This window comes from Bubalus kerabau, chromosome X (assembly GCF_029407905.1).
Source record: "Bubalus kerabau isolate K-KA32 ecotype Philippines breed swamp buffalo chromosome X, PCC_UOA_SB_1v2, whole genome shotgun sequence".
Lineage (NCBI taxonomy): Eukaryota > Metazoa > Chordata > Mammalia > Artiodactyla > Bovidae > Bubalus > Bubalus kerabau.
Window position 1 is genome coordinate 158,174,917 of NC_073647.1, and position 27,133 is coordinate 158,202,049.

Genomic DNA, 27,133 nt, shown 5'->3' on the forward strand with positions numbered 1-27,133 from the left:
ATAATAAAAGCTATATATGACAAACCCACAGCAAACATTATCCTCAATGGTGAAAAATTGAAAGCATTTCCTCTAAAGTCAGGAACAAGACAAGGGTGCCCACTTTCACCATTACTATTCAACATAGTTTTGGAAGTTTTGGCCACAGCAATCAGAGCAGAAAAAGAAATAAAAGGAATCCAAATTGGAAAAGAAGAAGTAAAGCTCTCACTGTTTGCAGATGACATGATCCTCTACATAGAAAACCCTAAAGACTCCGCCAGAAAATTACTAGAACTAATCAATGACTATAGTAAAGTTGCAGGATATAAAATCAACACCCAGAAATCCCTTGCATTCCTATACACTAATAATGAGAAAACAGAAAGAGAAATTAAGGAAACAATTCCATTCACCATTGCAATGGAAAGAATAAAATACTTAGGAATATATCTACCTAAAGAAACTAAAGACCTATATATAGAAAACTATAAAACACTGGTGAAAGAAATCAAAGAGGACACTAACAGATGGAGAAATATACCATGTTCATGGATTGGAAGAATCAACATAGTGAAAATGAGTATACTACCCAAAGCAATTTATAGATTCAATGCAATCCCTATCAAGCTACCAACAGTATTCTTCACAGAGCTAGAACAAATAATTTCACAATTTGTATGGAAATACAAAAAACCTCGAATAGCCAAAGCAATCTTGAGAAAGAAGAATGGAACTGGAGGAATCAACCTACCTGACTTCAGGCTCTACTACAAAGCCACAGTTATCAAGACAGTATGGTACTGGCACAAAGACAGAAATATAGATCAATGGAACAAAATAGAAAGCCCAGAGATAAATCCACGCACATATGGACACCTTATCTTTGACAAAGGAGGCAAGAATATACAATGGATTAAAGACAATGTCTTTAACAAGTGGTGCTGGGAAATTTGGTCAACCACTTGTAAAAGAATGAAACTAGAACACTTTCTAACACCATACACAAAAATAAACTCAAAATGGATTAAAGATCTAAACGTAAGACCAGAAACTATAAAACTCCTAGAGGAGAACATAGGCAAAACACTCTGACATACATCACAGCAGGATCCTCTATGACCCACCTCCCAGAATATTGGAAATAAAAGCAAAAATAAACAAATGGGACCTAATTAACCTTAAAAGCTTCTGCACATCAAAGGAAAACTATTAGCAAGGTGAAAAGACAGCCTTCAGAATGGGAGAAGATAATAGCAAATGAAGCAACTGACAAACAACTAATCTCAAAAATATACAAGCCACTCCTACAGCTCAACTCCAGAAAAATAAATAACCCAATCAAAAAATGGGCCAAAGAACTAAATTGACATTTCTCCAAAGAAGACATACAGATGGCTAACAAACACATGAAAAGATGCTCAACATCAATCATTATCAGAGAAATGCAAATCAAAACCACTGTGAGGTATCATTTCACACCAGTCAGAATGGCTGCGATCCAAAAGTCTACAAGTAATAAATGCTGGAGAGGGTGTGGAGAAAAGGGAACCCTCTTATACTGTTGGTGGGAATGCAAACTAGTACAGCCACTATGGAGAACAGTGTGGAGATTCCTTAAAAAACTGGAAATAGAACTGCCTTATGATCCAGCAATCCCACTGCTGGGCATATACACTGAGGAAACCAGAAGGGAAAGAGACACGTGTACCCCAATGTTCATTGCACCACTGTTTATAATAGCCAGGACATGAAAGCAACCTAGATGTCCATCAGCAGATGAATGGATAAGAAAGCAGTGGTACATATACACAATGGAGTATTACTCAGCCATTAAAAAGAATACATTTGAATCAGTTCTAATGAGGTGGATGAAACTGGAGCCTATTATACAGAGTGAAGTAAGCCAGAAAGAAAACACCAATACAGTATACTAACGCATATATATATATATATATATATATATATATATATGGAATTTAGAAAGATGGTAACAATAACCCTGTGTACGAGACAGCAAAAGAGACACTGATGTATAGAACAGTCTTATGGACTCTGTGGGAGAGGGAGAGGGTGGGAAGATTTGGGAGAATGGCATTGAAACATGTAAAATATCATGTATGAAACGAGTTGCCAGTCCAGGTTCGATGCACGATACTGGATGCTTGGGGCTGGTGCGCTGGGACGACCCAGAGGGATGGTATGGGGAGGGAGGAGGGAGGAGGGTTCAGGATGGGGAACACATGTATACCTGTGGCGGATTCATTTTGATATTTGGCAAAACTAATACAATTATGTAAAATTTAAAAATAAAATAAAATTAAAAAAAAAGATGCATGCACCCCAATGTTCACTGCATCACTATTTACCACAGCCATGACATGCAACATTTTTTTAATTATAGCCAAAATGGGAAAAACAAAACAACCTTGAAGCAAACAGTCTCTAAACAGGGAGTCAAATTACTAGGTCTTTGTAAAAGCAGAGACTTAAAGATAATAAACAAAGCAAGAATCACGTATCAAAACCAAGTTCTATGTTAACATTCTAATAGCAGAAAAGATGATTTTATAATAAAAGAACTAGCACACCCTCATCTTTTTATCTCCCTGTCCCAGGAACTCAGAATTCTGAGCCAATGTTAAATGAGATCATGGGTGATTTTGTTCTTTCTTTGTACTTTTCTACCAACTTTATATTTTCTGTTATGAGCATATATTAATTTTTAACAAAGTTATACAGTATCATTTTCAACATGTAAAGAAGACATCTGGATTTTATACATTCACAATCATTCTTCTATTTCTCCACTAGATGGCAGCATAATCACAATAAATATTTATTCATACACACAGAGAAGACAATGGCAACTCATTCCAGTACTCTTGCCTGGAAAATCCCATGGACGGAGGAGCCTGGTAGGCTGCAGTCCATGGGGTCACGAAGAGTCGGACATGGCTGAGCAACTTCACTTTCATGCATTGGAGAAGGAAATGGCAACCCACTCCAGTGTTCTTGCCTGGAGAATTCCAGGGATGGGGGAGCCTGGTGGGCTGCCGTCTATGGAGTCACACAGAGTCGGAGACGACTGAAGTGACACAGCAGCAGCAGCATACATACATACACATATGAGTGACTACATTTGGATTTTATAAATTACATTCATTAGCATATATCTGTTTCTCCTCAAGAGGTCATCATATGCACAGTAAATATTTATTTACACCCACATATACATCAGAGAAGGCGATGGCACCCCACTCCAGTGCTCTTGCCTGGAAAACCCAAGGAAGGAGGAGCCTGGTGGGCTACAGTCCATGGGGTCGTGAAGAATCGGACACGACTGAGCGACTTCACTTTCATTTTTCACTTTCCTGCATTGGAGAAGGAAATGGCAACCAACTCCAGTGTTCTTGCCTGGAAAATCCCAGGGACGGGGGAGCCTGGTGGGCTGCCATCTATGGGGTCGCACAGAGTCAGACATGACTGAAGTGACTTAGCAGCAGCATACATATGACCTATTTCAAATCCTGAAAGATGATGCCGTGAAAGTGCTGCAGTCAATATGCCTGCAAATTTGGAAAACTCAGCAGTGGCCACAGGACTGGAAAAGGTCAGTTTTCATTCCAATCCCAAAGAAAGGCAATGCTAAAGAATGCTCAAACTACCACACAATTGCACTCATCTCACATGCTAGTAAAGTTATGCTCAAACTTCTCCAAGCCAGATTTCAGCAATACATGAACCATGAACTTCCTGATGTTCAAGATGGATTTAGAAAAGGCAGAGGATCAAAGATCAAATTGCTAACATCCACTGGATCATGGGAAAAACAAAAGAGTTCCAGAAAAACATCTATTTCTGCTTTATTGACTATGCCAAAGCCTTTGACTGTGTGGATCACAATAAACTGTGGAACATTCTGAGAGATGGGAATACCAGACCACCTGATCTGCCTCTTGAGAAATCTGTATGCAGGTCAGGAAGCAACAGTTAGAACTGGACATAGAACAACAGACTGGTTCCAAATAGCAAAAGGAGTACGTCAAGGCTGTATACCATCACCCTGCTTATTTAACTTCTATGCAGAGTACATCATGAGAAACGCTGGACTGGAAGAAGCACAAGCTGGAATCAAGATTGCCGGGAGAAATATCAATAACCTCAGATATGCAGATGACACAACCCTTATGGCAGAAAGTGAAGAGGAACTAAAAAGCCTCTTGATGAAAGTGAAAGTGGAGAGTGAAAAAGTTGGCTTAAAGCTCAACATTCAGAAAACAAAGATCATGCCATCCAGGCCCATCACTTTATGGGAAATAGATGGGGAAACAGTGGAAACAGTATCAGACTTTATTTTTTTGGCTCCAAAATCACTGCAGATGGTGACTGCAGCCATGAATTTAAAAGACACTTCCTCCTTGGAAGGAAAGTTGTGACCAACCTAGATAGCATATTCAAAAGCAGAGACATTACGCTGCCAACAAAGCTCCGTCTAGTCAAGGCTGTGGTTTTTCCTGCGGTCATATATGGATGTGAGAGTTGGACTGTGAAGAAGGCTGAGCGCCGAAGAATTGATGCTTTTGAACTGTGGTGTTGGAGAAGACTCTTGAGAGTCCCTTGGACTGCAAGGAGATCCAACCAGCCCATTCTGAAGGAGATCAGCCCTGGGATTTCTTTGGAAGGAATGATGCTAAAGCTGAAATTCCAGTACTTTTGCCACCTCATGCAAAGAGTTGACTCATTGGAAAAGACTCTGATGCTGGGAGGGATTGGGGGCAGGAGGAGAAGGGGACGACAGAGGATGAGATGGCTGGATGGCATCACTGACTCTATGGACGTGAGTCTGAGTGAACTCTGGGAGTTGGTGATGGACAGGGAGGCCTGGCGTGCTGCAATTCATGGGGTCGCAGAGTCAAACACGACTAAGCGACTGAACTGAACTGATACATAGGGGAGAATACATTCAGATTTTATGAAGTAAATTCATAAGCATCCTTCTATTTCTCAATGAGAGGGCAGCTAAAGTACAGTAAATATTTATTCATACCCACACACTTTCGCCACCTGATGTGAAGAACTGACTCATTGGAAAAGTCCCTGATGCTGGGAAAGATTGAACACCGGAGGAGAAGGGGATGACAGATGATGAGGTGGTTGGATGCCATCATGGACTCGATGGACATGAGTTTGACTAAGCTCTGGGAGTTGGTGATGGACAGGGAAGCCTGGTGTGCTGCAGTCCATGGGGTCACAAAGAGACAGACACGACTGAGCAACTAACATATACATATGAACTGACATACACATATGAGAGAACACATCTGGATTTTATAAATTACATTCATAAGCATTCTTCACGAAAGGGCAGCATAAACACCGTAAATATTTATTCTTACACACATATACATATGAGAGAATACATCTGGATTTTATAAGTTACATTCATTAGCATTCTTCTATTTCTCCATGAGAGGGCAGCATAAGCACAAGAAATATTGATTCATACACATATATACTCTGCAGAGTCCCTTGATCTGCAAGGAAATCAAACCAGTCAATCCTAAGGGAAATCAGTCCTGAATATACATGGAAGGATTGATGCTGAAGCTGAAAATCCAATGCTTTGGCCACCTGATGCAAAGAACTGACTAGTTCTTTGACTGAATGCAAACTAGTACAGCCACTCCAGAGAACAGTGTGGAGATTCCTAAAAAAAAAACTGGAAATAGAATTTCCATATGACATAAACACCGAGGAAACTAGAATTGAAACAGACATGTGTACCTCATTGTTAATCGAAGCACTGTTTACAATAGTCAGGACATGGAAGCAACCTAGATGTCCTTTGGCAGACAAATGGATAAGAAAGCTGAGGTAAATATACACAATAAAATATTACTCAGCAAATAAAAAGAATGCATTTGAATTAGTTCTAATGAGGTGGATGAAACTGGAGCCTATTTTACAGAGTGAAGTAAGTCAGAAAGAAAAACACCAATAGAGTATATTAACGCATATATATGGGGAAAATGGCAACGATGACCATATATGCGAGACAGCAAAACAGACACATAGAAACAGACTTTTGGACTCTGTGGGAGAAGGCCAGGGTGAGATGACTTGAGAGACTAGCACTGAAACATGCATATTACGATATGTGAAATAGATCACCCATCCAACTTTGATACATGACATAGGGCACACAAAGCTGGTGCACTGGGAAAACCCTGAGGGATCAGATGGGGAGAGAAGTGGTCGGGGTTCCAGGATGGGGAAGATATGAACACCCATGGCTGATTCAACTCAATATATGGCAAAACCGACCACAATGCTGCAAAGTAAGTAGCCTCCAATTAAAATAAATACATTAATTTAAAAGAAAAAGACTCATGTACATGCTGTCTACAAGAAACCCACTTCAGACCTAAAGACACATATAGACTGAAAGTGACAGGATGGAAAAATATATGCCATGCAAATGGGAATCAAAAGATAGATGGAATAGCAATCCTCATATCATATCTTAAACTAAAGAAGATTAAAATAGTTAAAGGACACTACATCGTGATGAAGGGATCAATACAAGATGAAGACATAGCAATTGTAAACATCTATGCCCCCAACACAGGAGCACCTCAATACATAAGACAAAAACTAACAGACATTAAAAGAGAAACTGACAGTAAAACAATCATAGTCGACTTTAACACCCCATTCATACCAATGGACAGGTCATTGAAACAGAAAATTAATACAGAAACACATCTCTTAAATGACACATGAGATGAGATGAATCTCATTGATATCTTGAGGACATGCCATCCAAATGGAGAAGAATACACCTTCTTCTCAAGTACACATGGAACATTCTCCAGGATAGACCACATCTTGGGTCCCAAATCAAACCTCAGTAAAATTAACAAAATTGAACTTGTATCAAGCATCTTCTCTGACCACAACACTATGAGACTAGATATCAAGTAGAAGAAAAAAACTGTAAGACACACAAACACGTGGAGATTAAACAACATGTTTCTAAATAACCAACAGGTTACTGAAGAAATAAAAATGGAAATGGAAAACTTTCTAGGAAAAAATGACAATGAAAACAGGACCACTGAAAACCTATGGGATGCAGGAAAAGCAGTTCTAAGAGGGAAGTTTGTAGCAATATGACCCCAACTCAAGAAACAAGAAAAGCATCGAATAGACAACCTCAATTGACTCCTAAAACAACCGATAAAGAAGAACAACAACAAAAAAATAGACAAAATTAGTACATGGAAAGAAATCATAAAGATATGAACAGAAATAAATGAAAAATAAATGAAAGAAACAACAGCAAAGATTAATAAACTAAAAGCTGGTTCTTTGAGAAGATAAACAAAATTGATAAACCTTTAGCCAGACTCATCAAGAACAATAGAGAGATGAACCAAATCAACAAACTTAGGAATGAAAAAGGAGAGGTTACAACAGAAAATGCAGAAATACAAAGGATTATAAGAGACTATTATGAACAACTCTACAGCAATAAAATGGATAACCTGGAAGAAATGGACAGATGTTTAGAAAAGCTCAATCTTCCAAGACTGAACCAGGAAGAAATAGAAATTGTGAACAACCCAATTACAAGCTCCAAATCGAAGCTGTGATCGAAAAGTTCCCCAAAGCCAAAAGCCTAGGACCAGGTGGCTTCACAGGTGAATTCTATCAAACATTCAGAGAGGAGCAAATGCCTATCCTTCTAAAACTCTTCCAAAAAACTGCAGAGGAAGGAACACTTCCAAACTCATTCTGCAAGGCTACCATCACCCTGATATGAAAACCAAGGACAAGACTAAATAAGAAAACTACAGACCAATATCACTGATGAACATGGATGCAAAAACATCCTCAGCAAAATTTTAGCAAACAGAATTCAACAACACATCAAAAACCATGATCAAGTTGGGTTTATTCCAGGGATGCAAGGATTCTTCAATATTTGCAAATCAATCAATGTGACAGACAATATTAACCAAAGGAAAGCTAAAAATCATATGATAACCTAAATAGATGCCGAAAAAGCCATTAAATTTAATTTTAAATTATTAAAAATAAAGTTTAAAAAGAAATAAACTAAAAAAAGTTTAAAAAGTTTAAATAACTCAAATGTCCATCAACTGGTGATCGAATAAATAAAACATGCAATGCAAAATTATTTGGCCATCAAATGAATGGAGTTCTTATACAAGCTATTACATGCTAGCGCTCTGAAATGATTATGTTAATTAAAAGAAGCCAGGAACAAAAGGCTGTGTATTGCATTATACTGTTCATGTGAATGCGTATGTCCCTGATTAGGTAATGCTCTAAAGACCGAAAACAAAGGAGTGAATGAAAGCGCCCAGATGAAGGGGCAAATGGAAAATGTCTGCCAACTGGAGAGTGTTTCCCATTGGAGGGATGAAAATATTCTAGAATGAGGCTGTGGTTATGGTTATTCAACCTATGAATAAGTTACAAATCAATGAATTATACAGCTTAACTAGTAAATCCATGGTACAGGTACAACATGTCAATAAATAAAATGCTTTAAAAAAAAAACTACTGAAATTAACTTCTACTTCCAGGAATATTATCCTTCAAAAACAAAGGAGAAGGAGATACTCTCATATCAACAAAAAATTGGGGAATTCATTCTCAGCAGATACCTTGTCTGTAAGAAATGTTAAAAGAAGTTATTTACACAAGATAAGAAGATATTGAAGAGAAACTATGAGTTAAGAAAGACTGTTATGTTGAAGTTTGACAGAAAACACCAATATTCTGGAAAGCAATCATCCTTCAATGAAAAGTTAATTGAAAAAATAAAGGAAGACAAATTGAAATGAAGGGTTGCTTTCTTATTATTAATTGGTAAAAGATGAATGCTTGTTTGGGCTTCTCCATCTTTGCTTTTCGCCAATTATGAGTCTTCATAATTAAGGTGGGTTTCATGTATACATGATCTCCTTTCACTCAGTGGTAAAGAATCCGCCTGCAATGCAGGAGCCGTAGCAGGTGCGAATTCCATCTCTGGGTCAGGAAGATCCCCTGAAGGAGAGCATGGCAACCCACTCCAGTATTCTTGACTGGAGAATCCCTGTGAACAGAAGAGACTGGTGGGCTTACAGTCCATGGGGTGGCAAAGAGTTGGGACATGACTGTGCAAGGAAACAACAGCAGACGTATGCCTAACAGAGACTCTGAAGATACTAAAAATAGATGAGAAAATTCTCAGCCTAAACAAAGCAAGACAAACAAACAAAAAAACCTAGATTGTAGAGCTGAATTATGAAAGGTTTTAGGCAGTAAAATGTCTCCCAACAGTAGGGTAAGCAGTGTGTTCCACACAGGAGAGAGGAGTAATTTTTAATACTCACTTAATAGAAAAACATTCTAGTTACATTCATAAATTAAAGGAAATGAAAATGTTCAGAAAACAAACATAGTATAAAATCTACTGATCATTTTATGTCTAATTAAGACTGCAAAACTGTAAGGGAATCTTTAAGAAAAAAAATCTGTGAAAGTTTACGCAGCCCCCAATGAAAAGAGTTGGACACGACTGAGCGACTGAACTGAACTGAAGCAGCCCCAATGAACGTAATTTTATTTTCTTTTTTCCCATAGTCTCAAAATAGCTGACAAAGAATTTCACTTTAAAATGTATTTTTCAATTTCAGCAGGATATTTCATATTCAAACATAGGATTTTTCATGATAAAAAGCTTGTACTTTGCAGTGAATATTTTGTTTCACTGATTTAGACATAAATAAAATCACATTGTGTGTCTTTGCCTTGACCATCTTTATGGCATCACTGTGCATTTAGTATCAACGGTTTGAATGTGTGGACTGTGAAGTTCTCGGGTCATATACTCTTGAAGCCTAGCTTGAAGGATTTTGAGCATTACCTTCCTAGCATGTGAAATGAGTGCAGTTGTGTGGTAGTTTGAACATTGTCTGGCATTGCCCTTCTTTGGGATTGAAATGAAAACTGAACTTTTCCAGTCCTGTGGCCACAGCCAAGTTTTCCAAACTGGCTGGTGTATTGAGTGCAGCACTTTAACAGTACCACCGTTTAGGATTTGAAAGCATTCAGGTACAGTTTAATCACCTCCACTAGCTTTGCTTGTACTGCTGCTTCCTAAGGCCCACGTGTCTGCACTACAGGATGTCTGGCTCTAGGTGAGTGATCACATCATCATGGTAATCCAGGTTATTAAGACTTTTTTTAACAGTTCTTCTGTGTATTCTTGCTACTTCTTCTTAATCTCTTCTGCTTTAGCTAGGCCCATAACGTTTCTGTCTTTTATTGTGCCTGTCTTTGCATGAAATGTTCCCCTGGCATTTCTCATTTTCTTGAAGAGATCTCTACTCTTTCTCACTCTATTGTTTTCCTCTGTTTCTTTGCTTTTTTCAAATCCCTTGTGAGTATACACTGGAAGTGACAAATAGATTCAAGGGTTAGATCTGGCACACAGAGTACCAGAAGACCTATGGATGGAGGTTCCTAACATTGTACAGGAGGGGGTGATCAAAACCATCCACGAGAAAAAGAAATGCAAAAAGGCAAAGTGGGTGTCTGAGGAGGCCCTACAAATAGATGAGAAGAGAAGAGAAAGGCAAAGGAGACACAGAAAGATACAGCCACCTGAATGCAGAGTCCCAAAGACTAGCAAGGAGAGATAAAAAGGCCTTCTTAAGTGAGCCACCAGGGAAGCCCCTTATCTAATAAAAGGGATTTCTCAGTGAGATCACTATGCGCTCAGTCTCCTCCTATGGACACTATGTCATAGTGCCTCCTCCCCTCCCCAGCTGGGGGTCACCGTCTGCTAGTCTCAGTGCCTGGGGAGAGGGGGCACCCCAGCCTCTCCCATGGGGAAGCCACAGACCCGAGAACCAAGTGTGTCTCCCTGAGGATGTGATTGTACAAATCATGCACTCACCTTTAATCATCACCTCACACCCTGCAGTCGCCGAGAGACACACGGAGGACCGAGGAGACCATGGACCCTGCCACCTGGCCCCACCTCGGCAGTCACCCACATTCAGTGGACGCGTGGACGGATGACAAGCCCCACAAGACAGGGCTGAGAATAGCCTCTGCAAAGCCCAGCTCCTCAACGTGCCCACCAGCAGCCCCAAGGTGGCTTCCGGTTCAGGCCGGTGACATCACAGTACGTGACTTAAACGCAGCCTCCGTGATACCCAGCTTCACCCATGCGTCATCCCTCAGCCCCGAAGCAGCTTCTGGTTCAGCCCAGTGATGTCACAGGATGCGAACGAGGAGCGGCCTCCGCAACGCCCAGCTCCTCAGTGCGCCGTGCCTCAGCCCCGAGGTGGCTTCTGGTTCAGGCCGGTAACGTCGCAGGACGTGACTGAGACGCGGCCTCTGTGATGCCCAGCTCCACACACGCACCATCTGTCAGCCCCAAAGCAGCTTCCAGTTCAACCCGATGACGTCACCAACAAACCACTCGGCCCAGATGAAGTTGCCTGTGAAGGTGTTAGTATGGCCCCACACCCATGCGCAAAGGTAGGGGAGCCCCCACTGTGTCAGCTTCTCCAGGGACCAGGCTGGGTGGACGCGGACAAACTCCAGGTTCTCTGTGAGGTTGATGCTGGCCACCCACAGCCTGCCTGGGACAAGAGAGGGGCTGCTGTTCATGGTGCAGGCTGTTGGGTCAGCTGCCCAGGCATGCGGCCACTAACCCATGGAGTCATGTGGCCAACCAAACCGTGTGGGCACTGACTCATGTGGTCGCCCACCCATGGGGTCACTACCCCATGCATTGATCCCTCCACTGGCCACCAACCCCTGTGGGCACCCACCCATGGGGTCACTAACCTGTGAGGGCATGCGCTCACCTGTCCACATGACGACCCACTCATACCGTCACCCGCCCATGCGGTCACCCACTCACCAGGTCAGCAACTCACATGGTAACCCACCCTGCACTCAGCAACTCAAACTTGTCACCCACCCACACAGTCACCCACCCACGCAGTCTCCAACCAACACGGTCTCCGGCCTATGTGACCAGTAATCCATGGGGTCACCCACCCACGCAGTCACCCACCCATGAGACCCCTAACCCATGGGGTCACCTGCCCACGCAGTCACCAAGCTGTGCCATCACTCACCCAGACTCTGGCCTCCGCAGAGGTCAGAGATTCAGATGTCCAACAGAGACCAAAGTTCAGACAGCAGGGGCTCACAGGGGTGTTGACTCATGAATTTCTCCTGTTACAAAGGGCAGGTGGGCTGGAGAGTGACCCCAAAGATGTCCATGTCCTGGCTCCGTGTGGTGGACACAATAATGTTCACATGGATGTCCACATCCTGTCTACATCCTAACCCCTGTGGTGGACACAGTAACATCCCCAAGGATATCCACGCCCTGGTCCCCATGTGCTGAACAGAATAACGTCCCCTAATACGTCCTGTTCCATTTCTCCACTTGAACACAAAGCCAGACCCATGCACGAGGACATGTGTGCGACCAGGTGTCCCGGTTTGAAGGCAGCACTCCCCTGGGTGGCTGCAGCTCTTCATGAGCTCCAGGTAGTGGACGAGGTCTCAGGGCTTCACCTGGTTCCCCCACCAGTAGGGGATACCGGGCCACAGTTCTGCATGCTGACTCATGGATGCCTCGTCCTTGTACGACAGGATGACCTGCTGGCCCTGGGACCACAGCTGGTGCAGAGTCAGCACCTCCTAGGGGGAGAATCATCTGGGTGCCCATGAGACATGTGCACAGGGGTTATTGGGGTGCCTTGTGACATAATGTGTCAGTTATCGGGGGTGTCCGAGAAGCTACAGTGATGTGTGGATTATTAGGGTGTCTATGAGCAGTGATGGGCTGGTTATTGGGTTCTCTGTGAGAAGAGACAGTCATGGGTGGGTTATTGGCATGTCTGAGTAGAGACACTAGTGGGTCGATTACTGGGGTGTCTGAGTGGAGATGGTGATGGTGGGTTATTGGGGTGTCTTGAGCAGTGATTGGTAGATTTTGGGGGTGTTTGAGTGGAGACAGTGGTGGGTAGATTACTTGGGTGTCTTGAGCAGTGATGGGTCGATTATTGGGGTGCCTGAGTGGAAACAGAGGTGGATGGATTATTGGGGTTTTTGATAGAAAACAGCAGGTGGATTACTGGGGCATCGTGAGGCATGATTGATGGATTTTGGGGATGTCTGAATAGAGACCAGGCAGGGTGGATTATTGGGGGTGCCTGTGACCAGTGATGGGCTGGTCATTGGGGTGTTTGAGTGGAGAGAGTGGTGGGTGGATTACGGGGGTTCCATGAGCAGCATCACCTGGTGCCTGAATCAGCCTCATGCAGCAAGCGGGTAGTTTGATTACAGTGAGGCCTAGTACTCCCACCACCCCCGCTGCCAAGAGCATGGGGAGCCTGTGGCCCCTGCTCACACCCCACGGGGACACAGCATGTCCCCAAAGATGTTCTTGATGCAGCCCATCAGGTACTCATCATGCAGGTCCTCCATCACGCCCTCGAAGTTCCTGCATGCCAGGCTAACCACTTCCTGTGGGTGGTTCTCCAGCCACTCTGAGATCTCCATGAGCATGTCCTGGGTGGGGGTGGGGTGAAGGGCCTTGTAGTGAGAGACAGAGGGTCATGGGTGGGGAATTCCCCCAGCACAGCCACTCTACAGACGGGTTGTGGTGTCCTGACACACAAAGACATAAAGCATGGCGCCTGGTCCCAAGGGACCCAGCCTCTCTTGAGTGGCAGTGGGGAACCGTGGCATTGCTCTGGTGTGCTGGTGTGTGTGTGTGTGTGTGTGTGTGTACACACTCCAGTAGGTACAAGTGCACACACAGGTGTGCATGTGTTCAGGGTCTCTGTGTGCATGGATATGCATGTGTGTGTGCATGCACAGCAGCAGAGAGCATTGCTTATAACATTGTGTGAAGTCTGTACTCCAGGGAGCATGCAAGGCCAGCAGGGTACATGCACACTGAGGCCCAGGACAGAACCTCCAGACCCCAAGGGTCTTTAGGTTCTGTGGTGGGGGCACTGGGGGCCGAGGCCAGTGTGAGACTTTAAGTGACTTGGCCAGCAGCCGAGAGAATGGACTGGACACCCCAAAACTGGACACAGGAAAAGATGTGTCAGGGACCTGGTATAGCCAAATTCTGGGAGACACCCCAGAGGCCAGGGGTGCAGGTGTGAGTTCAGAAACGCGTGTTGGTTGGGAATTCTGAGTGACTGATGCCAGAGGTTCTCCCTCTCATGCCTGGAGTGGACGTGTGTCCGTCCCATTAGAGGTCAGTGTCCTCTAATGGGAGTGGACCTGTGTTGTCCCCTTAGAGTTCAGCCTCTCCTGTCTGGAGTGACTGTGTGTCCATCTGAGTGGACGTGTGCCCATCCCCTCAGAGGCCCTCCCCCTCCTGCCTGGACCAGACGTGGTGTCCCTGGCTGGCGGACCCCCCCGTCCGTAACCCTGCCCCCACCCCCACCTCCATGAGGGCTGTCATGTACACCATGTGGCCAGAGTGCAGGTTCCTCTCAGTGCCCTCCTCCATGTGCGCCAACTGCAGGTCCTCACACCAGCATCCAGGTGCTTCATGATGCTCAGAACCTGCACACAGAGGTCAGTCATCTGTGCTGGGCACAGAGGGCAGCCCCACTCAGGGGCTGGGCATGCACTGAGGATGCCCAACTGAGGGCCACATTGGCCACTGTGAAATCAACCGTGTTGGTGCTGCTGGGGTTGAGGCACTACTTCTGGGAACAGGGTCCCCAGGGTCAGTGGTCATGTGGAGCACAGAGCCCGGGTCAAGATTGTGGTCTTGGGGGGGTGTTCCTGCAGAGTCCAGCCTCACACTCCTTCAGGCAGTCCCTGGGTGGAAGCTCCCTGTGGGTTCAATGCCAAGGTTCCATGACACCCAAGCTGGACCCTTGGACATGAGGACACACTAGACCCACAGAGATCTGTGCCCACCCCCACAAACAGCACTAGGAAAGGCAAGAAGGAATCAAGGGAAGAGAACAAAAGGACAAAACATCTGTCCACGACACAAATAAGACAGGAAAAAGCAAAAAATAACTTTAACGTACATTGAAAAGTGAAAGTTGCTTAGTTGTTTCTAACTCATTTTGATCCGGTGGACTGTAGCCCACCAGACCCCTCTGTCCATGGAATTATCCAGGCAAGATTACCAGAGTGGGTTGCCTTTCCCTTCTCCAGATCTTCCCAACCCAGGATCGAACCCACATCACCCTCATTGCAAGCACATTCTTTACCAACTAGCCACCAGGGAAGCCCTAATATAAATTTGTAGCAGAAAATGTACTGTGTTCTCTACAAGGAGTCATAATGGAAAAAGAAAAAAACACAAGGATAAAAAAATGGGGAAGAAAATAATAGATTCTCTCTATCCAAAATAAAAGAAAAAGCAAAAACTAATATTAACATAAACTAGTCGCAGAAAATGGTACTGTGTTCTCTACACAGAGTCACAATGGAAAAAGAAAAAGATATAAGGATAAAAAATGGGAAAGGGTGTCACAGCTCCACCCCCCAATCCAAATTAAAAAAAAAAACAAAGACTCATATGAATATTGTCAGCTATAGTCAGGCACTTGCCATCCACCTCTACAAGGATTAAATGCAGTGCTGCTGCAGCCGCTGATCTTAAACACCCCCTGAAAGACCACCACCTGTGCCCCCCACCCCACACACACCCAGGTCTCTTTGGGAGCCATACCACTTGAGACCATGGCACTGAGGTCCCCCAGTATGGAGGGGACCCTGCCCTGGAGGGACGCAGAAGAAAGGGACCCAGCACCAAGGGACCCTCTGAGCAGAGGGACCCCAGTCCTGCAGGACTCCCGGGCTCTGGTGGACCTCCTGCTGCTCGCTCCCTCCTCTGGGTGTGAGCTCTTAAGGCCAGGCTGTAGGCAGCTGATGCAAGCAAGAATGTAGTTTGTCCACATTCCAGCCCTGGCTCTCTGCCAATCAGATCCCCTGAGGAGGATTCCAGCAACCGGGGACCTCCCAGGAGGAAGCAATCACACAGGTAAGAGCTGTGCTTGACAGCCTCTTGTCCTCTTGGGAGGACCAGCCCAGGAGGAGAAAAACCAGGAATATGAGTGCCCCTCAAGTGCGGGTACAGGAAGGCAGGGGCCATCTGTCCCGCCCAGGTGGGCCCCTGCTCCTGAGGGCACCTGGGCCCAGGTGGGTTTCTACCCCATCCTGCATCCACCCCCTGGGTAACGTGTGTGCCAGTGACAGGACCACTGTCAATTGGGTGCCCCCACCGCACAGACAGGGCCCCCAACATTGACTCCTCTTCATCCTCCACAATGACTGCCTCCCATCCCGGCTTCTCTGCACCCCATAAAACCCCTGATCCACCCTGGAGAAGCACTACAGGGGAGGGGTGTGAGTGCGTGCGTGTGTTCTCAGTTGCTTCAGTCGTCTTGACTCTCTGTGACCCCATGGACTCTAGCCTGCTGGGCTCCTCTGTCCATGGGACTTCCCATGTGAGAATACTACAGTGGGGTGCCATTTTCTCCCCCATGGGATCTTCCCGATCCAGGGATCTAGCCCGGGTCCCACGCATTGCAGGCTGATTCTTTCCCATCTGTGCCACCAAGAAAGTCTCCCTGGAGGGGGTGCTGGGGTGCAAACGTAAACCCACCTCAGAGGACATGGAAACTCAGCTATTGCTTATCTGGGACCAGGAAGGAGCTCTGGTGTCAGCTCAGCTGCACAAAGGGCAGAACCCAGCCTTCCCCTTCCCTTCCCAGGTCCCCCAGCCTCTGTAACTTCAGACGGTGATGCTGTTAGTCCATGGGTCCCCGTTCTGCTTCAGGCTGGTTCCACAGTAAAGCTGTGTCCTTTCCTACCTTTCTGGGAGGCTCTCTTGGTGGGGAAGATCTCCTGGAGGAGGGCATGGCAACCCACTCCAGTATTCTTGCCTGTAGAATCCCATGGACAGAGAAGCCTGGCAGACTACAGTCCATGGGGTCAGACATGACTGAGCAACTAAACAGCAATTCTGCTTTACAGCAGGTTTATTCTCAATCTCGTTTCCCCAAGAGGGATAAAGACACCGCCCCCTGTGGGTGACACTAGCGGCTGGAGCTGGGTCCAGGGCCCAGGCGTGCCCGCAGACCCTCACCTGGGTGGTGGACCTCTTGAGCACCATGGGCAGGGTGATACATGGCAGCACTTTGCCCAGAAGCTGCAGCAGCCTTGACTCCTTGTGAGAGATGGGTGACTTCTTGTTCAGGCAGTAGGTCATCATGCTGTGGCTCCCTGCAGGCAAACCAGGCGGGGGACACATCACCCCCTGAGCCTGTCCTCTGTGCCCCCAAGCTGCCCTAAGGATGCACAGCTATAGCACCGCGGGGTATGGGGGAGTCCCGAAAGTCATATCCACTGAGTCCTGGGGACTGAATCTTGTCTCCAAATGGGGTCTCTGCAGATGTGAGAAAGTGAAAGTCAATTTATTTAAGGAATCCCGTTTTTGGACAGGAAAGGCTTAAAGTGGCTTTTGATTTTATGGTTTGTTGTTTCCCAGGTGGTGCTCGTGGCAAAGAGCCTGCTTGCCAAAGCAGGAGGCATAAAGGATGCAGTGGTGATCCCTGGGTTGGGAAGATCCCCTGGGAAGGGCATGATAACCTACTCCATTATTCTTGCCTGGAGAGTCCATGGACAGAGGGGCCTGGTGGGTACAGTCCATGGGGCTGCAAAGAGTCAGACACAACTGAGCACAGAGAGACCTTCTCTAGTTACAAGTACTTTGAAGTTATTCATAGTATTTTCAGGCTTTTTATGACGCCAATGTTGTGGTCATTTATGTGTGGTTTTACTTATTCTTTTCCCTTTTAAATCTGTGTGATCTGTTTCAGAGACAGTGTGGAGAGGTTCACACTTTAGCAGTCACCTGGGAACAATCCAGAAATCTTCCCTTCTGTCTCTGAACATAGGTTTGGACTAGCTTTATTTCTTTCTCTTTTTTCTTTTCTTATTTATTCTCAGGGTCAAGGGATAGGAAGGAGGATTTACAAGTTCATAATATAATTTGATTTGATGATGTTATGGAAGAGTGGATGGATGGGTGGATAGATAAGTAGATGGATGGATGGATGAATGGATGGTGAGTGGGTGGATGGATCAATCAGTGGATGGGTGGATGATGGATTGGTTTGTGGATGGATGGATGGATGGATGGATGCTGGATGGGTGGATTTATGGATGGATGAGTGGGTGGTTGGATGGATGAGTGGATGGATAGGTGAGTGGGTGGATGGACAGATAGATGAGTGGATGGGTGGGTGTGTGGGTGGATGGATGGATGGGTGGGTCAGCAGCATGTGGCCCATGCACACAGTGGTGTATGAGTCACCATGAAAAGGAGTGAAGTTCTGACACAGGCTACATTGTGGATGGACCTTGAACACACGATGGTCAGTGAGAGAAGCAGACACAGAAGGACACATTTTACCTGTCCATTTATAAAAGATGTCCAGAACAGGCAAATTTACAAAGACAGAAGCAGATGAGTGGTGCCCGGGCTTGGGGGAGAGGCATCGAGTTATTTTGTAAGGGGTATGGGAAGGAGAGCGGCCAAGGGCCACTCTGTGGTCCTGAAGACTCGGAAGCCTCCTCCATGTGGGGTCCCCACAGCTTTCCCCACGGGGAAGCACCCGGAAGGGCCGAGAGACTGGGTCCACGGTTTCCTGTCTGCTCCACACTCTCAAGGGAAGAGCCGTGTGGGGGCCCCTCCTCCCAGGCAGGGTGGGATGGCCGGCATAGAACCCCACAGCTGTTGAGAGGGTGAGAAAAAGTCTAAAGCTGCCTTCCATAGAAAACAGCACTTCCTGTTTGTCCAACTGTCCATGTGCGCTCCCAGCGGGCAGTGTCCAGTGTCACAGAGCCAGGGCAGGGCCCAGTGTCTGCACGGCCAGAGGAGTGCCGGTGGAGAATGGGGCACGTTTACACCTTGAGGAGGTGAGCAGGGTGCTGTCTGGCAGGGACCCTCCCCTCCCAGGCCACGGTGTCTGGTGGCCACCCCTCAGATGGCCTGAGCACAGCAGTGTCACCCTGGAAGTGCCTGCCTGCCTGGTCACCACTGGCCATCCCCAAATCCAGATGCCCGCCCATAGCTGAGCTTTGCAGCACTTTTTGCAACCAAACTGGCTGGAGTCAGAGGTTCCTCATTTTAATTAGATAGTTCTGGTATCACTTATCGAGTTGTTTTGGGGGCGGGTGGCCCCCTTAAACTTTGGGCCCTCCAGGCTCAAGTGCAGAAAGTGCTGCACAAGCTCTGATGGAAAACGTGGGTGGAAAGCTGAGGGGTCCCCAGGAGTAGGACAGAGTGGCTGAGAAAAACACAACCCTGCCCCCCAGGGAGGCCAGCATGTGTCCTGAAGGTAGGCTCTCGGGGGTTCATATACCTTCTGGGTTGAATGGGATAAAGTGGACAGACAAGGGAAGGTGCTGGTGTGTGTATGTGTGTGTGTGCAGTATGTGTGTGTGTGTGTGTGCATGCGTGTGTGTGTTCAGTGTGAATGTGTGTGCCTGCATGTGTGCATGTTTGGCTCTGAGGCTTCCCACACTTGGACCCATCTTGCAGCCGCATCTCCGCTGAGTCGAGCCTATGGGGCCTCACCTGGGATGGAGAGGTGGTGCAGGGGCATGTCCCAGAGCCAAGAACTCAGTGCCGACAACCAGTTGGAGTTCACTTTGGTGGCACAGGAAGGAGCCGGGCAAGCTCACCTGCCAGCCCATAAGAGGCCGAGCCTGGGCAATCTGGGGGAGGAAATGGGGTGTTGCATAATTAAAACAGGACATACAGAAGACCCGGTGCTGGCGGCATGGAGGCGTGGCTCTGAGAAACTTGTACCTGTGGACTTCTCTCCAAGAGAAAGGAGGATGGGGTGGTGAAGAGGGGAGAAGTGCTCTAGAGACGGAGAAACTGAGACACAGAAAGAAATGGACAGAGACATGAAAAGAGACAAACAGAAGTAGGGCGAGGGAGCAGAGAGACACAGGAGGTTAAGTGGGGGTTTGAGGAGGAGCAAGGGAGCGGGGAGACAGGGACCAACAGACAGACCCCAGCAGCTCAAGTCTGTTCTCCCTGAGGCTAGAGCTGGCGACCCCATCCAGAGGGTCCCCCTTCCTCGCACTGTGCACCAGCCCCCTCCTTTTGGGGCTGAGAGGGGCCCAGTTGAGCCTGTGGGCTCCAGGTATGGGGGCTTCCACCCTAGGGGCAATGGAGTCCAGGCCCAAGGTCACATGCCCGTCACTCCCTGGAGGCGGTCTCTCGATCTGATGAGTGTTGCTGCAGTAAAAGTGACTGGACAGGCTCCCAGGATGAAGCACCCACCTGAGCAGCTAAGAAGCTGGGAATGCCTCCAGTCAGGGTCTGAGTGTCCCCTCTCTCCTGTTATGGGTGGGTGTCCTGGTGGTCTGCATGCCATCAGGACTCCTTTCATGGCAAACACATGCCTGGACCTTTATATTTGTGTTTACTGCTCTCCATGGACAGGGGTTGTCTCTATTCTTAAGGTCCCCTCTCTATAGTAATAGTTCCCTTCTGTTGTCATAGTCCCCCCTCTACAGTAATAGTCCCCTTCTGTTGTCATGGTCCCCCCTCTACAGTAATACTCCCCTTCTATTGTCATACTCTCCCCTGTACAGTGATAGTTCCCCTTCTATAGTAACAGCCCCCTCTAATATCATAGTTGGAGAAAGGCATGGCAACCCACTCCAGTATTCTTAGCTGGAGAATCCCATGGACAGAGGAGCTTTGTGGGCTCCATGCGGTCAGTCCATGGAGTCACAAAGAGTCGGACACGACTGAACGACCAACACTAATGTCATAGGTTTTAGAGTAATAGCCCTCTATTCTCAAAACTTCACTTCTACAGTAACTGTGTGTTTTGAGTTCAAGTTTATAAACCTTTTCTGTTTCCTGTGTAGAGAAGATCCTTTAGCATTTGCTCAAGAGCTGGTTTGGTAGTGCTGAATTCTCTCAGCTTTTGCTTGTCTGTAAAGCTTTTGATTTCTCCTTCATATTTGAATGAGATCCTTGCTGGGTATAGTAATCTGGGTTGTATGTTTTTCTCTTTCATGACTTTAAGTATGTCCTGCCCTTCCCTTCTGGCATGAAGTTTCCATTGAAAGATCAGCTGTTATCCTTTTGGGAATCCCCTTGTGTGTTACTTGTTGCTTTCCCTTGCTGCTTTTAGTGTTTGTTCTTTGAGTTTGATCTTCATTAATTTGATTAATATGTGCCTTGGGGTGTTTTTCTTTGGGTTTATCCTGTTTGGGGCCCTCTGGGTTTCTTGGAATTGGGTGGTTATTTCCTTCCCCATTTTAAGGAAGTTTTCAACTATTATCTCCTCAAGTATTTTCTCATGGCCTTTCTTTTTGTCTTCTTCTGGGACTCCTATGATTCGAATGTTGGGGCATTTAACATTGTCCCAAAAGTCTCTGAGGTTGTCCTCATTTCTTTTCATTCGTTTTCCTTTTTTCCTGTCTGCTTCATATATTTCCACCATTCTATCTTGCACCTCACTTATCCTATTTTCTGCCTCAGTTACTCTACTATTGGTTCGCTCCAGAGTGCTTTTGATCTCAGTTATTGCATTATTCATTATTGATTGACACTTTTTTATTTCTTCTAGGTCCTTGTTAAACATTTCTTGCATCTCCTCAATCCTTGCCTTCAGTCTCTTTATCTTTAACTCCATTTTGTTTTCAAGATTTTGGATCATCTTTCCTATCATTATTCTGAATTCTTTCTCAGGTAGACTTCCTATCTCCTCCTCTTTTGTTTGGTTTGGTGGGCGTTTACCATGTTCCTTTACCTGCTGAATATTTCTCTGCCTTTTCATTTTGTTTAGATTGCTGTGTTTGAGGTGGCCTTTCTGTATGCTAGAAGTTTTTGGTTCCTCTTTATTGTGGATGTTCCTCCCTGTGGGTGGGGTTGGACTAGTGTCTTGTCAAGATTTCCTGGTTAGGGAAGCTTTTGTCAGTGTTCTGGTGGGTGGAGCTGGATCTCTTCTCTCTGGAGTGCAATGACGTGTCCAGTAGTGAGTTTTGAGGTGTCTATGGGTTTGGTGTGACTTTGGGCAGCCTGTATTTTAATGCTCAGGGCTATATTCCTGCATTTCTGGAGAATTAGCATGGTGTGTCTTGCTCTGGAACTTGTTGGCTCTTGGGTGGAGCTTTGTTTCAGTGCAGGTATGGAGTCAGGAGTTCTCTGGTTTTCTCAAGTTTTGTATTTAAGCCTCCTGCCCTTGGCTTTCAGTCTTATTCTTACAGTAGCCTCAAGACTTCTCCATCCATACAGCAATGATGATAAAACATCTAGCTTAATGGTGAAAAGATTCTCCACAGTGAGGGACACCCAGAGAGGTTCACAGAGTTATATGGAGAAGAGAAGAGGGAGGAGGGAGACAGAGGTGACCAGGAGGAGAAGAGGGTCAGTCAAAAGGGGAGAGAGCAATCTAGCCAGTAATCAGTTCCCTAAGTGTTCTCCACAGCTGAGAATACACTTCACAGAGTTAAGTAGAGAAGAGAAGGGGGAGGGAGGTGATAGAGGTGACATGGGGGAGAAAAGGGAGAGTCAAAAGGGGAGAAAGAAATCAAGCCAGTATTCACACCCCTAAGAAAAAATGGGTACTGAAGATTAGATTCTTAAGGGTACAAAATTGGTAACAAATACCAAAAAGCAAAGATTAAAAACCTAGAGTAGAGGTTGGATTCTCAAAAACACAATATTAAAGAAAAAAATCACAAAAATTATAATATATATATATATGGTTTGCTTTAAAAAATAGGTTTTTTGCAAAGTAATAGTAGGTTTTAAAAATGAAAATTAAAGGAGTAATAAAGAACTTAAAAATAAAATAATTTAAAAATTATAATTGTAAAAATATATCTAGGAATTTCTCTGGAGCTGCTGCCGGCAGGGTGGGGTCAGTTCAGTTTCGGATAATTCCCTGTTCCAGCTTATACTTCTTCTCAAGGTCTATAGGCCCCTTCCAATGCATAGTCAATGCTAGCTACAGGGTTTTAATTTGCTGCACCTGTCACTTCCAGAGCGGCTCCCTCTTCTTTATTTATTTTACCTTCCTCTGTTTGCAAGTCCTTTCAGTGTCTAATTTCCACCGTGACACAAGGGACTGAAGGGGTCACTTATTTCGGCTCACTTGTTCAGTTGTGTTGTGGAGAGGGAGGAGCACTGCAAACAAATATCATTGGCATGTGAGGGGAGTACTCATGGTGTATGGACCACATGGGGCTTGCCCCAGCTCATGATGGCCTGTGCTTTCCCAGTCTACACTGCTCAGGCTCCAGGTTGCTCTGCAGGGGAACTGTCCAAAGTTGGCCCTGCATTTCATGCACTTCCCTGGTCTGAGCTGCTCAGGTTCAGGTTCTCGGGTACTCCACAAAGGCACAGACTCAGTCGGACCTGCGTTTTGTGCCCTTCCCAGGTCCAAGCAGCTCAGGCGACCAGGTGCTTGGCAAGCACACTGCCCCAGGTGGGCCATGTGTCTTAATCACCTCCCTGGTCCCGGCTGCTCGGTGTCCCATGTGTGCCAAAAGAGTGCTGTCTCAGGTGTGCTGTATGTCTCTTCTGGGGGGCTGATCTCAGGTTGCGACCCTCCTGGCAGATGCCAATCGTCCAGGATCCCAGGAACATGTGGTTAGCAAGTAGGAGCCTGCTCACAGTTTGGTGCAGGATGCCATCTCTGGGGCAGAGATTGCCCCTCGTCTTCCACCTCTGGCTGTCGCCCACCTGCCTCTCTGCCTCCGGCAGGGTGAGGGGCCAGTCCACAGCTAGCTAGCTCTCCTTTGGTGTTCACTCAGTCCTTTGTTCTGTGAAGTGGCCAGACTGTGCCTTAGGTTAGAGCTTTCACAGGAAAATTCTCTCTCTCTCTGGCTATCCCACAGTTTGGGTTGCTATCTCACCTTAGCTCCCTCAGATTGTCCTCAGGGCATTCAGGCCCAGTCCTTACCCTAAGCATGCAACCCACGCCTCTCCTGCTTGCTGTGGCAGATGTGAGTGTCTAGGCTATTTCTCCGCTGGGAGTTGTGGTTAAGGCACATATTCTGTGGAATTTTTTTCCCCTCCCACTTATGTTTCCCTCTGCAATTCCAAAACTCCCCACAGGCCTGGTAAGAGGGTTTCCTGGTGATTGGAAACTTCTCCTCCTTCACGACTCCCTCCCCAGGACGGGTCTCCTTCCCTAACTCTTCTGTCTCTCTTTTTGTCTGTTACATTTTGTCCTACCTCCTTTTGAAGAGAATGGGCTGCCTTTCTGGGTGCCTGGTGTCCTCCGCCAGCGTTCAGAAGTTGTTTTGTGGAAGTTGCTCAGCATTCAAATGATATTTTGATGAATTTGTGGGGAAGAAAGTGGTCTCCTCTTTCTATTCCTCCACCATCTTAGGACCGCCCCACCTCTTACTTTGAAATATTTATTTAATCAGCTGCGCTGGGTCTTAGTTGTGGTACACAGGGTATTCAGTTGAGGCATGTGGGATCTAGTGCCCTGACCAGGGATTGAACCCGGCCCCCCTGTGTTGGGAGCTCAGAGTCTTAGCCTCTGGACCAGCAGGGAATGCTGCAGCATCCTACTTTAAAAAAAATGTTATTTATTTTTGGCTGTGCTGGGTCTTTGTTGCTATGCGGGCTTTTCCCTGGTTGTAGGGAGTGGGGGCTACTCTCTAGTTCTTGTGCTTGAACTTCTCACTGTGGTGGCTTCTCTTGTTGGGAAGCATGGGCACTAGGCATTTGGGCTGCAGTAGTTGTGCACAGGATTAGTTGCTCCACAGCATGTGGGATCTTCCCAGATCAGGGATGAACCCATGTCTCCTGCATTGGCAGGCAGATTTTTAACCACTGCACCACCAAGGAAGTCATTCCCCTCCCTCTTCCTGCCAACCTCCTACTTAAAAAAAAAAAAAGACTAAAAACAACCTGTTTAGTAAATTTTCAGGAGTCTGAGCTCTGAGGTCAGCGTCTGTGGTGTCATTCTCCCAAAGGCATCTTGGCTTCAGATACTGGTTGGGCTCATGGGTCTGGCGACCAGGGCAGGTCTGGCAGCTGAAAACAGGCTTGGCCTCTGGTGCTCTGCCCTCACTTACTCACCCAGGGTCCCCGAGCCCTGGCAGCCAAGCAGAGCAGTGCCAGGTGGGTCAGGTACAGCTATGGGGCTTCTGAGGTCCGAGTGGAGCGTGCAGTGGAGGCAGCTGGCTGTCCTGTCACTGTGACTGCTGCTGTCTTGTTTGCCCATGCAGCGCAGTCATAGTGTCAGGTGAGGCCTGGCCACTGTCATGGGGACAGGATGGGACCTCAGACAGCTCACATCAACAGCCCTCTTCCTCACCTCTGCTTCACTTCGTGGCTTGTGGCTGCTGGCATCTCTCTGGGCTGGGAGGGTGTGTAAAGCACCAGCCCCCTTGCTCAAGGTCAGCTGAGACCCCAAGCTCTGGGGTCACACACCATCGCTGCCGCCATGCAGGCCTTCCCACTTCTGTGAGGGAGGGCCTGTGAAGGCCTGTGGGTGATGGGGGTTTTGGGGGTGTTGTGGGCTGGCCCAGGATCCAGCTTTTTGAGGGGAGGAGAGGGGAGGGGAGGGGAGGGGATGGAGAAGCTTTGACCTGCTCAGGCTTCCAGGGGATTCCAGGCCCTGCTCTGGTGGGAGGTACAGGTGAGAAGCCCCTGCAAGCTTCTGGGTCTCCACTGTATTTCAGTTGAAACCCCTCTGCCTGCATCACCCCTAACTCTCTCTCACTCCTGTGGCCCCAGCCACAAGCCATGGAAGATGGAGAGTTTACGTGGCTTCCCTTCCAATAGGGAAACCAAGCAGACAAACGTGTTCCTTTAGGAAAGCATGAAAGAAACGAGAAAATAACAGTGGGTGGTTATTACTGACACGGTTCATGTAGCGACACTTCACAAGCCTGGAACAGGGAGGGAACTGAGGGCCATTTGCCCCAGTCCTGGAGTTACCACCTCCCACCCCTCCCTGCCCCATAGCCCACTCACCACTTGGTGTCCTCTGGTGACCGATTGGACTTCAGGCTCCTGAACCCATTCTGGAAGGATCAGGACAGAGTAGAGTTCATTCAGAGAGGGATCAGATCAGATCAGTCTCTCAGTCGTGTCCGACTCTTTACAACCCCATGAATCACAGCACGCCAGGCCTCCCTGTCCATTACCAACTTCCAGAATTTACCCAGCCTCACGTCCATCGAGTCAGTGATGCCATCCAGCCATCTCATCCTCTGTCGTCCCCTTCTCCTCCTGCCCCCAATCTCTCCCAGCATCAGAGTCTTTTCCAATGAGTCAACTCTTCGCATGAGGTGGCCAAAGTACTGGAGTTTCAGTTTTAGCATCATTCCTTCCAAAGAAATCCCAGGGCTGATTCAGAATGGACTGGTTGGATCTCCTTTCAGGCCAAGGGACTCTCAAGAGTCTTCTCCAACACCACAGTTCAAAAGCATCAATTCTTCGGTGCTCAGCCTTCTTCACAGTGCAACTCTCACATCCATGCATGACCACAGGAAAAACCATAGCCTTGACTAGACGAACCTTTGTTGGCAAAGTAATGTCTCTGCTTTTGAATATGCTGTCTAGGTTGGTCATAAATTTTCTTCCTAGGAGTAAGCGTCTTTTAATTTCATGGCTGCAGTCACCATCTGTAGTGATTTTGGAGCCCAGAAAAATAAAATCTGACACTGTTTCCACTGTTTCCCCATCTATTTCCAATGAAGTGGTGGGACCGGATGCCATGATCTTTGTTTTCTGAATGTTGAGCTTTAAGTCAACTTTTTCACTCTCCACTTTCACTTTCATCAAGAGGCTTTTGAGTTCCTCTTCACTTTCTGCCATAAGGGTGGTGTCATCTGCCTATCTGAGGTTATTGATATTTCTCCCGGCAATCTTGATTCCAGCTTGTGTTTCTTCCAGTCCAGCGTTTCTCATGATGTACTCTGCATATAAGTTAAATAAACAGGGTGACAATATACAGCCTTGACGAACTCCTTTTCCTATTTGGAACCAGTCTGTTCCATGTCCAGTTCTAACTGTTGCTTCCTGACCTGCATACAAATTTCTGAAGAGGCA

At 46.5% G+C, this 27,133-nt stretch overlaps 1 pseudogene; it reads right to left on the bottom strand.

Moving 5' to 3' along the window:
• Positions 1–11,436: 11,436 nt before the first annotated feature.
• On the bottom strand, positions 11,437–19,779 carry LOC129639913 (PI-PLC X domain-containing protein 1-like; annotated as a pseudogene).
• Positions 19,780–27,133: the final 7,354 nt, after the last annotated feature.